The sequence below is a fragment of the Urocitellus parryii genome, chromosome 8, assembly GCF_045843805.1.
Source record: "Urocitellus parryii isolate mUroPar1 chromosome 8, mUroPar1.hap1, whole genome shotgun sequence".
NCBI lineage: Eukaryota > Metazoa > Chordata > Mammalia > Rodentia > Sciuridae > Urocitellus > Urocitellus parryii.
The window spans coordinates 94,866,348-94,881,817 of record NC_135538.1 but is presented as its reverse complement, the minus strand read 5'-3'; the positions used below and the strand labels follow the sequence as shown (position 1 = coordinate 94,881,817).

Genomic DNA, 15,470 nt, shown 5'->3' with positions numbered 1-15,470 from the left:
ACTGTCCTGTGCACCAAGGTCTCTTTCCTGCCATTCCTTCCTGAGGTAGGGAAGACCCCAGAGTTCCTACTGCTGCTCCCTATATCTCCCCTTTAACTTTGGGGTGAGGTCCCTGAATCCCTGTACCTGATGGGCAGCCACCCAACACAATGATGCCACAGGATGATCTTGCAGGAAGTGAGTCCATCTATTCACTGCCACATTATTTCCATGGTGTTTCACAAAAGTGTCTCAGCAGCTGTGATCCTGGATCCAAGTCTGTAGGTAATCATTCAGGTTAAGTGGCCATCCAACTTGCGATCTGACTCACCAATACCTGCATCTCCTTGTCCATGCTTTCCATGCACAGTGCTCCTCCAAAGAAGAAAAAGGCCACAATGCAACCCCAGCTTACCTGAGGCCATAAATAGATCTGGGGCAACAGTCTTGGGCCCAGGTGGTCACTCAGTCATGGTCCTCGGTGCCAGGAGAAAGGAGATGAAGGGACTAGGGTGGTGCTAAACTGCAAGGACCATGCTAGCTTTTGCATGGGGTACTTCCCGAAGCTATATTGTCCTCTCTCCAAGATGGGACTAGACTCTACGCAGAGGCCTCTGGAAAACATTCACACTAGGAGTGGGGACTTTGTCCAGGCCAGTGGTGGAGGAGGAAGTCCTGATCCTGGCTTCTTCATCCCAAGCAGCCTGAATTCCTAATTAGCCAAAAGTGGCCTCTAAATGGTTCTTGGGGGGTAGAGATAGAAGGAATAGGGGCCCAGGTCCAGAGAGGGATGGGTAATGATAATCAACTCTGAGGCTACAAACATTAAAACAAAGGCAATCTAGTCTTTTTCTGGGGAAGAGGTTCAAAAACCACCCTTTCAGTCTTCATGGGACAGATTTTGGGAAAATATTGTAGACTTTGATGCCAAGATAACTGAGATATTCGGGAAGGTGGCTGTCAAAGAAGTGTAGTCGTTCTAGAAAACGAACTGCAGGAAACCAGGTCTTAGGTCCAAAGCAGTGAAGGATGGTGGGCGTAGATGTATGTAATGAATGGTTCTCCTGGGGCAATGGTGGCTGGACAGAGGGATGTGGTGGGGCAAGGTGGGAGGGTGAGTGGGTGGTCAGGGTCTGGTCACTTCCGACTTAACAGCCAGCCCAGCCGAACCACGCCAGCCACAGTCATGCCCATCAGGAAATAACAGTTGAAGCTCTCCTGGCGCATCCAGCTATTCACTGCCACATTATTCACATGGCGTTCCACAAAAGTGTTCCAGCCGCTGTGGTCCTGGATCCAAGTATCTAGGTGATCATTCAGGTAAGTGGCCATGTGCGATCTGACACACCAACACCTTCATCTCCTTGTCTCTGCTTTCCAAGCACAGTGCTCCTCCAAAGGAGAAAAAGGCCACCATGCGACCCCAGCTTACCTCATCCCGGAAGGGTTCGTCCATTACCTGTTCAAAAGTGTGACGTGCTGTCTCCGGGGCGAGGCAGAGCTCTGCTGTCAGGTCAGGGAATGCATGCCGGTACCGCCCTTCAAAGTTGTCGCCTGCCTCCCTCAGCGCTGGCTTCACGGCTACCAGGGGGGCCACGTCTGGGGCATCCAAACTCCTTTTAGGGCCAGCGGCTCCACTCGCCATGGGACTGTCCCCGTGATGCCGGGATGGGTGGCCATGGGTGGCATTGCTGGGCCCCGCTTCAGATTCAGCCCTTTGTGGGGCTTGAAGGCGGTTCTCTTCCTCACGGCCAAGCTGGCTCCAGCTGTCTCCTTTCTGGGAAAGCTTCAAGGACAGAAAGTGGATCACTAGTTCCAGGTTCCTCGGAGGCATTTTTAAAATAGAGGTGGGCTCAACCAGTCCAGTGTCCAAAACACGTGCTCACCCACTGAATCTGGTCTCTGCTTAATGATTCGCTTCTAAGATGAAAAGCCAAGATAATGTTCCACAGACGTGCCCTCGGGGCCGCTGCGCACTCTTCTGGAGGAGCGTGAGAGCTGCCGCGGTCGCCGAAGCACGTCGAGGAGGCACGCAAGGTCGCCAGGTCGCCAGGTGGCCAGGTCTCCGTGGAATGGCAATTCCGAATCTACTTTGTGTATGTTATAGGCTGGAACAAACTAATTAAGAAGTGGCTCAGTGGTTGAGTGTCCCAGGATTCCATCTCCAGTGCCAGAAAAAACAAAACAAAACAAAACCTTTACAGAAAAAGAAGGCTTGTGGATAACAAAGCCAGGGTTCTCAATGTTGGAGAAAGGAGCAAAATAAATGAATTATCAAAAGAATAGGGAGAGGATAGACTGAATCTTGTGGTCTTGGAGCTATTACTTTGAACTACAAATTCAAGTAAATGTGTGTGTGTGTGTGTGTGTGTGTGTGTGTGTGTGTGTGTATGGGGGTATAATGGGGTGGAGGTGGTAATGGTGATGGTGGGAGTGGTGATGGTGGTGATGGTAGTGGTTGTGGGGTGGTGTGTGAATATACAGCATGTATTACTCTTCTCTGTTTACAGAGAGTTTAGTCAGGTCTGAGTTCTTATTCTTGCTTGGTATTTAGTAGCCCTATGACCAGGATAATTCTCTCCCTGCCCGAGTGTGTGTGTGTGTGTGTGTGTGTGTGTGTGTGTGTGTGTGTGTTCAGGCATGGGAAAGGGTATGGTTCCAATGAGATCTTGAACATGAAAGTCTTTTATAAACTATAATTTACCACATAAAAATGCTTGATTATATTCAGGGCTTTAATGTGTATTTCTTGGATGAGTATTACTCAAATTTTGTAATTTTGTAAACTAAAGAATTTGATTGACCAACATAGCATTTCCAAATTAAAAAATAAAGAAAGAAAATTTTCTTACTATGCCATTTCATAAAAGGAAGGAATTTTAATAGAAAAAGTTGCGGAAGGATGTACTCTCAGAATAAAAAATCAGTCCTTCCCAACCTTACTCTGATTTGCATTTCTATACCACATGGTTCTTACCATTCTCATTTTGTCACATACTGGCCCCAAACAATCAATGGTTCTAGCAACAGAATTTGGGAATTCTTATCTTAGACTAAAATGTGCAAAGTGCTAACTTCCTGAACTCCTCGTATCCCATGTTGCCTTCTCCTCTAGTCTACTATATACTTGGCATCCAATAATTTTTTGTTGTTGTTGTTAAATGAGTCAGTGAATGCATGGTAAACACATGTTTCTTTTTGAGCCCAATGAAGAATTGAGCCTGATTCTTTTATAGTTACTTAAAGCATGGTGGTATGGGAGGCAGAACATGAGCCAGGTTACTGTTATATTTGGGTACAGAGAGGAGAGCCAAGAATCTATTTTTCATCTTCCCTCTCCCATATTCTCTGCATATTATATACTGATTATATGTAAGCCAAGGGTATTTTTAAAGTAACAGAAACTTGCTGGTCCTCAGGTCCAGAGGGTTTTAGTTTATTCTGCAGGCAGCAAAGGTAGTGGTACAACATGTGGTCTCTTTCAAGCACTACTTGACAAATCCACAGAAGGGTTGATGTCCTTCCTCTGTTGAGGCTCAGGAGGGATGGAGTTGGAGCAGACACTCTTTGCCACACACATACACTTTGTATCACCTTGTTCATCTTTATATGAAATCCTTTGCTGAAGGGTTGGGATAATTTCAAAAAGAACTTACCACAGAAGGAGGGGTACAAGAGTTAAGTTTTAGTGGAATTGGACTTTCCCTGTATCAGACGCCTCCACCTGGGACTTGGTTTTCAGCCTCTCCATCCTCACAAGCTTCAAGTATGTAGGTCCAGCAACTGTAGGACCTGGATTAGAATAATGCTCTTGAGCTCAGCTCTGGTGGGCAAGGTGGGAGTGCATAGGAATGTATACTTGCTGTTCATTGCTCTGTGTGTGTGTGTGTGTGTGTGTGTGTGTGTGTGTGAATGTATGGGTGTCTGTGTGTTGGGGATCTGAGGACTGGGTAGTGCGTGCTGATCCCTTGAATGTGGGTTAATGTCTTCAAGTTTGAGTGCAGTCTTCCTATAGGAAGACTAATGAAGCAGTTTTTTATTATTATTATTATTAGCTGGCTTAATAAATCAGCACATTTTTCAAAGACAGACATTAATTTTTCTTGGATAAGTCTTAGTGAAAACTGGAATTGCTATTTGCCCTACTAACATAGTTCTGATTCTGCCTTTAGAAACAATGGTCCTCATCATTATACTGAGATGCCTTTGTTTCTTTCCACCTTTGCCCCTTGGGAAAACAGTAGCACCAAAGAAGACCTTTCACCACTGTTCTCTGCCTCTTCCTGCCCCAGACACCAATCTTTACAAAAGTATCTAGAGTCGAAGTCTTTCCCTTTTACTAAAAGGGGATAGGGAGGGCTGCCAGTTGAATCTTCCAGGCGTGGCAGTATGAAGAATGGGAGAAATTGTCTAGTCTAGAAATAGTTCTCACCTCCTTCCTGGTTTGCAATGATTTGTCTTAAGAATAAAGTGGGGAAAGCCTGTCAATCACAATCTGATTTCTAAACATAGGCAGTACTACCAGGAGTTTCAGCAAAACCTTTTTTTTTAATGGATTATTGATGATATAAATGTTGAAATTAAGACAACTGAGATGCAATTAGGATTGATTTTCTTTGCTTTCTCCATGGTGCCCCACATCAGGATAGACACTCCAGAAGACATTCCCAGCACTGGCTTGGAGGTTGAAGCTAAGACAGAACTTTCAGTCTCTCTCCTAAGGTTACCAGATTCTTGCTTCTAAATATGAACTGTCTTTACTTCCAAATTTGAGCCACCAAATATGAAACATTGCCTCACCTTGCAATGCTGAGAATATAAAATGTTTTAGAGAAAACATACTTTAAATATGAATATTTACTAAATAGTTTAGTTATTCATTTGGTTTTTATGGGGAGAGTTACAATTGAATATATATAAATGTTGAACTATATACATACATACATACATACATACATACATATTCATTCCAGGTTATTTAACTTTTCAATTTTTAAGTGCTCCACTTAAGTACATACTTATTGACTAGCAAATATTTTGGCTTTTCCATATATTTCATTGATTTCAAAATAGCTGTTGAATTTTAAATAGTACATTAAAAATTATGTCCAACAGAGATATGAAAATTGTTGCTTTGTTATTCACATATAAATAAGAGATGAATATATGAAATGTCCTAGCAATGAAAGTACTATCTTTATCTCTCAAAGGCACAACTACTAAAACATATTTTTCTTTCTTAATATTTTGTAGCTCCATTAGGGCTAGTGGAAGTTCTAAACAACCTTGAGCAATTTGGAACAGTTCTTTTAAATAACACTGTTTATCTTTCATAAAATAAACACTCCAAAAGGTCTACTATTTCTATCCTTAAGTCAATGCATTCTGGAAAGAACTATGTCATGAAATCCATTATCTCTAATTTCAGAAAGTAAGCATTGATATTTTAAAAGAAGATGTTTTTCTAAAATTTCTAAAATTCATCGAAAACATTTTAAATTAATACATAGCATTTATCATGTGAGTAGCATTATAAATCGCAAGATTTACTGTTAATCTATTTTATGATTAAACTAGTAATTCTCAAGCTCATGTTTTATAAACACGCCCTTGAGAGAAAGAAAATTACTGAGGATATCCGGAATTGATATATATCACTTTTATGTCATTGAAGTTATTATGATAGTTTATATATTCTTATGGTTAAAATACGCACATAGAAACATGTATATTTGCATTAAACACAAACAAAATTATAAAAGTAGTATGATTAAAATTAGTAATGCTATGCTAAAATTGAAGGGCATATGTTGAGGTTAATTGTTAGAAAAATTTAGTCATCTTTTTATTTCCTTTAAAAAATTTTTGAGCATAGTAGATTATCATCTGAATCGTTGTTATTTCTATAGATGGCTTTATTTATTTAGATTTTTAAAATGACTACAATTGGCAGGCTAATCTTTAAAAAAAATTTTTTTAGTTGTAGTTGGACACAATACCTTTATTCCGTTCGTTTATTTTTATGTGGTGCTGAGGATCCAACCCAGGGGCCCGTGAATGCAAGGTGATCACTCTACCACGGAGCCACAATCCCAGCCCCCGTGGCAGGCTAATCATTTTAATTGTTCATCCCCACCCCCTAACCCCCTAAAGAGTGAAAATCTAACTGAAAAACCCTCACTGTATATTTACTTTTACACACACTGCTTGTATGCTAAGGCAAGTTGGTAGATCAGAAGACATAATCAAAGCAACACTTCTAGTTGTGATACCAGTTGAGCACTGGCTGGATAGGCTGGGCAGGTTCTTTTGACTCATGTGTGCCTTTTGAATAACCTATCCTATGGAAACTCCTGTCCTACCACAACTCTCTATTCCAACTACTGTGAAATCTTAGTTTACTAGCAAGATAAATTAGTATCTGTCATATTTAACTCCAATAAAACTTTTTCATGTTCAAGTTATCCTGGATGTACTCAATTAAATAGTGATTAATTTTTCTACACTGTCTTCTTTTCACAATATCAAACCAAATCTTTATTTACTAAATATCTTTCTCTGTTTCTTTTCTTGCAGTGCTGGAGGTTGAACCAGGGCCATGCATGCTAAGCAAGCACTCTCCACTGAGCTAAACCTCTGGTTCTACTTATTAAATATCTTAAGAAACTAAAGGCTTATTCATGAGAATATCTCATAATTACAAATTATGACTGCAAGAGGAAAATCAAATTTCATCTTTTTAACTGTTGGAGGAAATTTTGAATTGAGAATTGTATTTTCCAAATCCAAATTGGTGATGGTAGTGCAGGGTGATGGTTGACATTTTTAACTTTACAATCTACAAATTTAAAACAGGTGAGGATAATCTTCTAGACAAACTTATCAATACATTGCAAGACAAATCATGTCATTTCAGATGATCACATGACACTAATAGGTGTCACATGAAATGGCTTGCACTAAAGCCATATGGAATTGTTTGGGAACAACCTTTCAACTGAAACAGGACAGCTTGTTATTAAACCTTTAAAGTTTACCATAAAAAATAGAAAGAAAAATGGAAAGAAAAAAAATGGAAATTATAATATAATGAAGGAGCCCCAGAGATTTCCATTTGTTGGAGAAGTCCTAGATTCAATCATACAAATGAAATTACTTTGAAAACTATAATATGCTCTACAATTGTCAATATCATTATTATTAGGAAACAAATATAACTGGAAAAATCTGGCTTTAGTATGTGATAAATAAAATTAGATTATGTTTCACTGCAGACTGAAAATTCCCTCAGTGAAGGCCATTTATTAGAGTTTGTAGAAAAATTGCTCCTATCATTCTACTGGAGAAAGCACAAAACAATCCAATCTCTTCATAAATATACTTAGGGGGAGACTGACCTTGGTTCTAAAAATTACTTGTGTGGCCTAGGTATGAGTGTGGATTGGGGGAAGAGGTGGAGTTAAATAGGGGAGGAAAGGAGCCCATCCCTGGGAAAGAGGCTGGAGCACTTGACTTGGGGCCCATTGCCGGGGGGCCTCCAGCGGGCAGAGTAGCCTAGAAAAGAGAATAATAGGTGAGAAGCCTGTCTAGGGTGCTTCTGGGACACTCACCTAAAATTTTTAAACCCATAAGAAAAAAATCATATTCTTTCTAGAAGGATGAAGTTTTTGCCACATGGACTCTGGTTGATGGATAATGTTTTGTTTGTTGTTCAAAGAGAGGAAAATGCAGGAGAGGTGATTCCACATGTTACTCCCTTTCCTTTGTGTCCCTTGGGAAGCCCTCAGCATTGATTCTGAAGTGTTTAATAGAGTAAGGTAGATTCATTTTTTCATTCTTTGACTTCCATTTTCTGAACTATTAAGATCATTTTCTAATGGAGGAGCTTTGGGCAAAGGGGAGGGAGGGTGGGAAGGGTGCATGGGGGCAGGAAAGATGGTGGAATGAGATGGACATCAGTACCCTAGGTACATGTATGACTGCGTATATGGTGTGACACTACATCATGTACAACCAGAATGATGAAAAGTTGTACTGCAATTATGTACAATAATCAAAATGCATTCTGCTGTCATATATACCTAATTAAAATAAATAAATTAATAAAAAGATCATTTTCTAGTGGCGAATGCTAACTTTTGGACATGATTATCAATCAGTTAGTCAAGCTGGAGTGAAATCTTGGCATCAGAGCAGGATCATATTTATACCTACTTCAGTTTCCAAAAATCAGCCAACTGAGAGAAAATATTTTGATCAGGAATTTCAGTGGGAAAGCCAAAATCTAGAGTGAAAACACATCTTCTGTGGAGAATTACATCAGAAGGCATATGAGAGCCCATCTGGAATAAGAGATAAAAATGAAAGAGTTCAATTTAGTTCAGCAGACAGCTACACAATCCTGTTCTGTGCCAGTTACTGGGGTAGAGGCAGGGAGCAGGAGAGCAAAAATGGGTGAGGATAATCTTGGTTTCAAGCAGCTCACAGTCTAAAAACTAATCTCATATTAAAAATGAAACACTTTGAGTAATAACCCAAATAGAAAACAAATACTTTTTCTAGGATCTTACTGGAATGATCAGTAATTCACTTTAGAAGTTCTCATTTATCAGGTTTTATGGATAGTACCCTGAAAAATATCATCAGTTATAAAGCATAAATTGTATCTGAGGATAGTACCTTGATTACTTAGATTTGTGTGTGTGCATGTTGCTGTAGATTGAACCCTACACCTTTTACACATTAGGCAAGTGCTCTACTACTAAGACACCAACAGCCACTTAGGTTCTTTTCTTAAGCTCTCATTCTTCAAATCAATCCCTTTAAATATAAATAAGATGACTCTAGGTGGACGGGTCTTGCACAGTGGATTTCAATTTAGTTTAAATTTAAATAGGAGAAGAATAGTAAGGGACATTCTATCAAATTGTTAGGCACCAAATGGATTTTGTGCTTACTAGAAATAGATATTTCTTATAATCTTTCCATGCTCTGAGCTGGCATGAATAATTGGTACTGTAATAAAATAAACTGCCAGAAAGTTAATCTGGCACAGAGCAATGAAATGCCTCATGCTATGGTGCATGTGGCAATTATCTATAAATGATAAGTAGTGCTCATAAATACCAGTATTTAAAATGGTTTCTCCCTGGCTAAATCAAGGTCACCATTTTTTTTTATTGCATTCTTTTTTAGACTCCAATGTCAAAGCAAAGATACTGGATTAAACTTCATATGATTTTTATATAATTTTCTTCTTCTGCCCCAGGCCCAGTCTTAGGATTTTATGCTCAGTTTCATACTATCCTACCCTAAATGAGAAGACTTGATTAATACATTCGATTGCTTCCTATCACCAACTTCCAGATGCATCTGGGATGCTGAGAAGCTCGAGGTAGGACAAACTGCTTGGGAGGTTCAGGTGACCTCCTATCAGGTCATTAAAACAAGGGGTGAATTTCATTGGCAAGTGAGGGTAAGCATTTAGGTGAGGGAGGTGACTCTCAGTGAAACAAACCTTTGAATCTTGGCAACTGAGAGGCTCAGAGACAAGGAAGATAGGGAAGAAGGAGGATCTGTATTATTAGGGACAGGTCCCATCACAGCCCATGGACAAAAGTGGCAGGGGACCTTATGAGTATAAAGTTTGCTTCTTAGGAAGCCTCCTTATCCAGCCTTCAGGAGTCCATGCTTTGAGATCTCAGTTCCTATTACAATATTGGAAAATCCATGGCCATAATAACCATTATCTTGAATTTGCTCACTTCTGACCTACAGTATGTGTCCCCGAACAATATATTATTTTACTTTTGTTTTTAAGCCTTTATATAAATGCTGAATTGTACCAATTGGGGTCCAACAAGAGACAGATGGCACTCTCAAAACAGTCTAATTCAAGGATGGTTTTTGCAGAGATTATTTACAAAGGCACAGAAGTAGGGAACCACAGTAATCAATGGTGCATCAAAAAGGGCTTACTAGAAGTAAACGTCATTGTCTGTTGGCCTGCATGATAGAGGGGATCTGTTACCAAAGAAAGTGAGATGGTCATTTGGGTCAGCCATCTTGAGAGGAGCAATGACAGGTTGAGGGACACAGGCAGCCTTATTGGGAGGCAGCTACAGAAATAAGTACACTGAACTCATTTCCTTCTCCTCCCCATCTCCTTGTGGGGCGCCTAACTGACTAAACCTAATGTTAAGCAGCCCAGAAAGCCTTTAAGATATTCTATTCAGGATTGGATCAGAGAATAGGAAAGAGGACTAGAGTGCTTTTAGGTGAGGAGTGGAAAATGGAAAACACCCAGTACATACATATTTTCTCTCACAACTTGCTTTTTTTAAAAAATATTTTCATCCATGTTAATATGCTCACTTAATTGTAGTTCATTCCTTTTCACTATTTGGTTTTTAAAATATTCCACTGTGTGAATAGGCTATAATTTACTTACCCATTTTTTCTGATGGATAGTTTCCAGTGTTTTATTCTTTTGATGTTGCCATGAATATTCTTGTTAATGTTTTGATATCTATGGACAAAAATTTCTCTGGAGGATGTACAGTATTTACAATAGAATTACTGTACATGCATAAAGAGTTGTAGACCTTCAAATTTATCATGTGATATCAAATTATTTTTTTCAAAGTACTTCTATCAGTTAATACTTCTACCTGCAGCATATGAGTCCCCGTCAACAATTCATATATTGAAACTTAGTTTTTTGTCCCTCTTGTGAGTGTACAGTGCTATTCCACTGTGATTTTTAAAAAATATTTTCTTAATTATACATGGATACAATATCTTTATCATGTTTATTTTTATGTGGTGCTGAGGATCGAACCTAGTGCCTCACACAGTGCCTCTGCCACCGAACCCAACCCTAGCCCTTTCACTGTGACTTTAATTTGAATTTCCCTAATTGCTGGTGTGATTGAACATATTCCCATATTTTTATTGGTCATTTTTGTTTCTCTGTTGTAAAATTCCTATTAAAGCTCCCCATTGTATTTTTAATTTTTTTCCCCCATTTTGATTGTGTTCTCATACTAATCCCGTGATAGTTATATCCTTTTCCATTTTGTGGATCATTAAAAATGTATCTATATATATTTAAAACTTATATTCTTAATTTTAATGTAGTTAAAATTATCAATCTCTTTTTAATTTGGACTTTTAAAAAACATGATCAAAATATGCATAACACAAACTTTACTCATTTCTAAGTTTATAGTGGCATTAAATACATTTAAATTATCATGCAGCCATCATTACTATCCATCTGAGTACTGTTTGTCCTTTTTCTTAAATTTTATTTTACATGAGGTTTTTGCTATGTTGCCCAGGCTGGCCTCCAACTCCTAAGCCCAAGCCATCCTCCTGCCTCAGTCTCCAAGTAGCTGAAACTACAGGTGAGTGCCACTGTGTTTGACCCTTAAAGTCTTGTTTCAGAAATTCTTTGCTGTATCAAGATGTAAAGACCATCTATAGATTTATGCTAAATTCTTAATATTTTGCCTTTCACATGTAAGGCTTTAATTTTCTGGAATTTATTTTTTGTATATAATGAAATGTAGCGAATAAAGTCCACCTCCATATGGATAGCCAGTCTTTCCAGCATCATTTAGAATTGTCTGTCTTTTTTACATGGATTTCTGCAGTGAATCTGTCATATACTAGGCTTCTTCATGGTTGGGGGTCATGTTCTGTTTCCATTAATTTGTTTATTCCTGTGCCAGGAATAAATGTTATGGAATTATAATAAGCCTTCCATCTACCTGAGTGCTATTCTTTTGAAGATACACATGAATAAATCTTAATTTTTCTGGTCTCTGCTTTATGGTTACATTCTTAGTTGATCCTTCCTGGGCACTCTTTCTAAAATTTCAATGCTTCCTCCAAAAACTTTACAGCCTCCTTCTCTGGCTGATTATTTCTGCTTAGCAGTTATTTTCTTACATAATTATGGGTATTTTTATCTTGTTTATTGTTTCTCTTTTTCCCTAGAATATAAGGTTTATGAGGACAGGAATTTTTGGTTCTTTCATCACTTTTTTTTTTAATCTCCAAAATCAAAAACATTGTCTGGGCTTGGTTGGTATTAATTAACATTTCTGGAACAAATCAAATAATGTGGATATATGGAAGTGTAGTACTCCCTCCCACACAAGAGTATGGTTTCTCTCTAGCTTTCCTGCTTATTGCTTTAAGATTAATAAAGCAAAACGAGAAAGAATGAGATAAATACTCTCTTTAACTTTTTTTTTTTTTTTCCTCGCCAACTCCCAGAGTTAGGCCGTGAAGTGGGGAAGGTGATGGGACCAGAGGTTTGCATTAGCTTTTATGGGTCCACTATTCTGCTAGAAGAACTTCCTGTTCCTCTGCTTTCCATGGCAAGCAGGGCTGGCCAGACCTCGAGTTCAGAGCATGCTCACTTAGTAAAAGAAATTTACCACACCCCTGTTTTTTAGGACAACACACCCTGCACCAGGGAAGAATGAACACTCACTCTGATTTACCAGCCATGGCAACTAATATCTTAACTGTGTAACACATTATGGGACAGAAGTCCTGGGGATCTGGAGTCATCTAAGGGTGAATGCCCTGTGGGCCAGTCTGTCCATAGCTGGTGTTACCCAGGACAGGCATTGAATTATGCAGTGATGATTCATGGAAATTCTTCCAGAAAAGGTACTCTGTGCTTTATTATAGGCTAAAATAGGGAGCCAAGTCATTCTGGAAGGAATGTGTATGAAATTTTCAGATGAGGACTTGAAGTTTTTTAGGATGGAGTCACATTTGATTCAAACCATCTGTTTAATGTGAAGTTGAATCTGGCAGGTTTTTTTCATACGTCTCTCACAGTGTTTATCAATTCCATTTCATAAATATTTGTTGAAGGCCCATGGAGTGCCAGGAACAAGGGTTACAAAAACAAATGCCACAGTCATTCCTGTTTTTGAAATAATTATAGTTCAGTGGAAGAAAAATTCTATTTATATGTTTTCTTACTTTTGATTGTGAGATCAGTGTCTGTAATTTACAAGAATCTTGGTTTCCAGGGCTGAGCATTGTATCAACCCATTTTTGATTTTGAAATGAATACATGAAAGTGCTAACAGTGATTTATTGGAAATAGCTACTGAAATGTCTAACATTATTTTGCATTGTTGCTGCTGCAATATGTAGATTCATATTGAAATTGCCCCTGGATACAGAAAACACTCTTCAGTCAGATAGTGCCCAAAACTTTGGCATTGGAAAATAATAAAGATTCTGGAATAGTTGACAGACTTTGGCTTTATTTTGTTCCCTGAGATTTAAAATAAGTTAATATAATGGAAAGGCAGCTATTATGTGACATGGTAAAAAGTTTATAATGTTAAATATGAACACATTTTCCAGTTCTTTTTGTATTGGTCATAAAAATGACATTAGTTACTCATCTTTTAATTTGGAAGATGTTGTGGTATGCACTTTAAGGCTCAAAAAGATAAACAAAAGGACCTTCCAGAAAAAGGCTTAAAATCAAGTAGTGCTAGTATTTTAACCAATTGCACACAGTGATCATAAACTTTTTGAGACGGTATATAAACTTGGTGTGTAGGTGCATTTTTCTGAAGGAGATAAATTGCCAAATTTTCGAGTCGCTCATGTTTCCAAAAGATTCAGACCTTCTGTTGTAGAGGAATAATATAATGAGAAAAAAATGACATGGTATGGGAATCATAAGAGTCTTGGGAGCTTAACTGAGCAACACAGGTGGCCACATTGAACATTTTAATTGTGAAAGCTTTCCTGCTTTTGCTGGGGAAAATTTATTTGGTGTCAATGAAAATGTTTATTTTTCCTACTTTATTATTACTTTGTTCTTTTTCTTTCCCATTTTCCAGTTTGAATCTTGAGTTTTTCTTTAAAATTGACATAAGTTCTTTGAATCCTGATAGTCTGATAGTATTAACATTTTTGAGGACTACACAATAGTTTGTGACCTTTTGAGATGAATGATTTTATTTTTTAAAATAATTTTTTAAAAATTGCTTTATATCTTTTATTTTTATGTGGTGCTGAGGATCGAACCCAAGGCCTCGAATGTGCTAGAGGAGTGCTCTACCGCTGAGCCACAACTCCAGCCCCTGATTTTATGTTTTTATGGTTAAATCTTTAGATTTTTTTCTCAGATTCCTTCTCTATCCACAGATCAGATACTACTCATAAATGTTCTTATGGTCTGTGCTCCAGATTGTATTTTTTTTTTTTTCAGGAAGTTCATATATGTTCTAAGGTGTCTTTGGACCAGGTGATGTTTATTATTAAGTCTGATACAAAAAGGAAGGGAACTTCTGCTGCCACATTAGTGGAATTAGAACAGTGAGATGGTTTGCACAGTGGTGCTTGGATATAGTCCTGTTCTTCAATTTATCTGTAAAATGGGGTAACAATAGAACCCACCTTAAGTGATTTTTTTTTTTTCAGAGTAGAAATTAGAAGTTTATTAAAGGACAGCAGAAAAGACTTCTCCTGGAGGAAGAAGGGGACCCAAGAGGTGGAATCCATGGAAGTGCGGTTGTTTCCCCTTTTTATAGTTTTGGTGATGGAATGTAGGTTGGAAGGCCAGAGGGGTGGGACACAGGTGGGCCCACCTTAAGTGATTTTAAGAATAAAAATCATTATGTAAAGCACTTACAACAGGTCCTGGCATAAAGGAAATCCACAGTTTAGTCTATGCTGCGTAGGTGCTTTGAATCTTGATATTGTATCAATATACTCTGCATAGCTAAAAACTTTTTCAAAGGGTTCTTCACCTCCAGTGTCTACTTTACCAGAGCCGCCGGCGCCAAAAAAGTAAGGGAAACACGCCTCCTAGGGGCCAAACTCGAAGTTAACTGCCAGTTCTTGAAAACTCTGGACTACTGTCGGAGGCCCAGTGTGGCTCTAATGCGCCCCTTGAGTCTCTGTTCCCAAACTTGGAAAATAAAGGACTCACCCACTTGCTCCCCATCGCTTCCATTTTTTTTTTTTTTGAACCTACATTCCCTCCAAGGCTGATCTGTTCTATTTCCTGCAGATTTCTGCGAATAAGAGCTTATCCACTCATTCTAGTCCATTCTACAGACATTACTGGGAAGTGTTGTGAGGAGCGTCCTATGAACGTGGAGCCTACTCCTGGGGGGGGGGGGTTTGTAGCCCCAATGAGATAAAATACGCATCCTATGTAGATGGGCAAACTAACAATTACTTTCAGCTTCTGCTTTCTCATTGCAAACTCAGGGTACAGAATCGCTGAAAGATTAGTCAAGGGGAAAAGTGTCCTAGTGAGCCAGGAGCAAAGGGGAGCTCACGGTCTGTTCTCTCTCCATTCCTACCCAAGATAAAGAGCGATGAATGCCATCCCTGAAGTTAAAATGCCACGTATCCCTCAATTAATGGGATCGGTGTCAGTGTCTACCAATGAAGTTATAATCTTCTGCGTGGACACTTTTGCTGCTAGCAGT

General features: G+C 38.7%; 1 pseudogene; it reads right to left on the bottom strand.

Annotated features, from left to right (window-relative positions):
- Positions 1-1,116: 1,116 nt before the first annotated feature.
- LOC144256435 (bcl-2-like protein 1) lies at positions 1,117-14,977 on the bottom strand (annotated as a pseudogene).
- Positions 14,978-15,470: the final 493 nt, after the last annotated feature.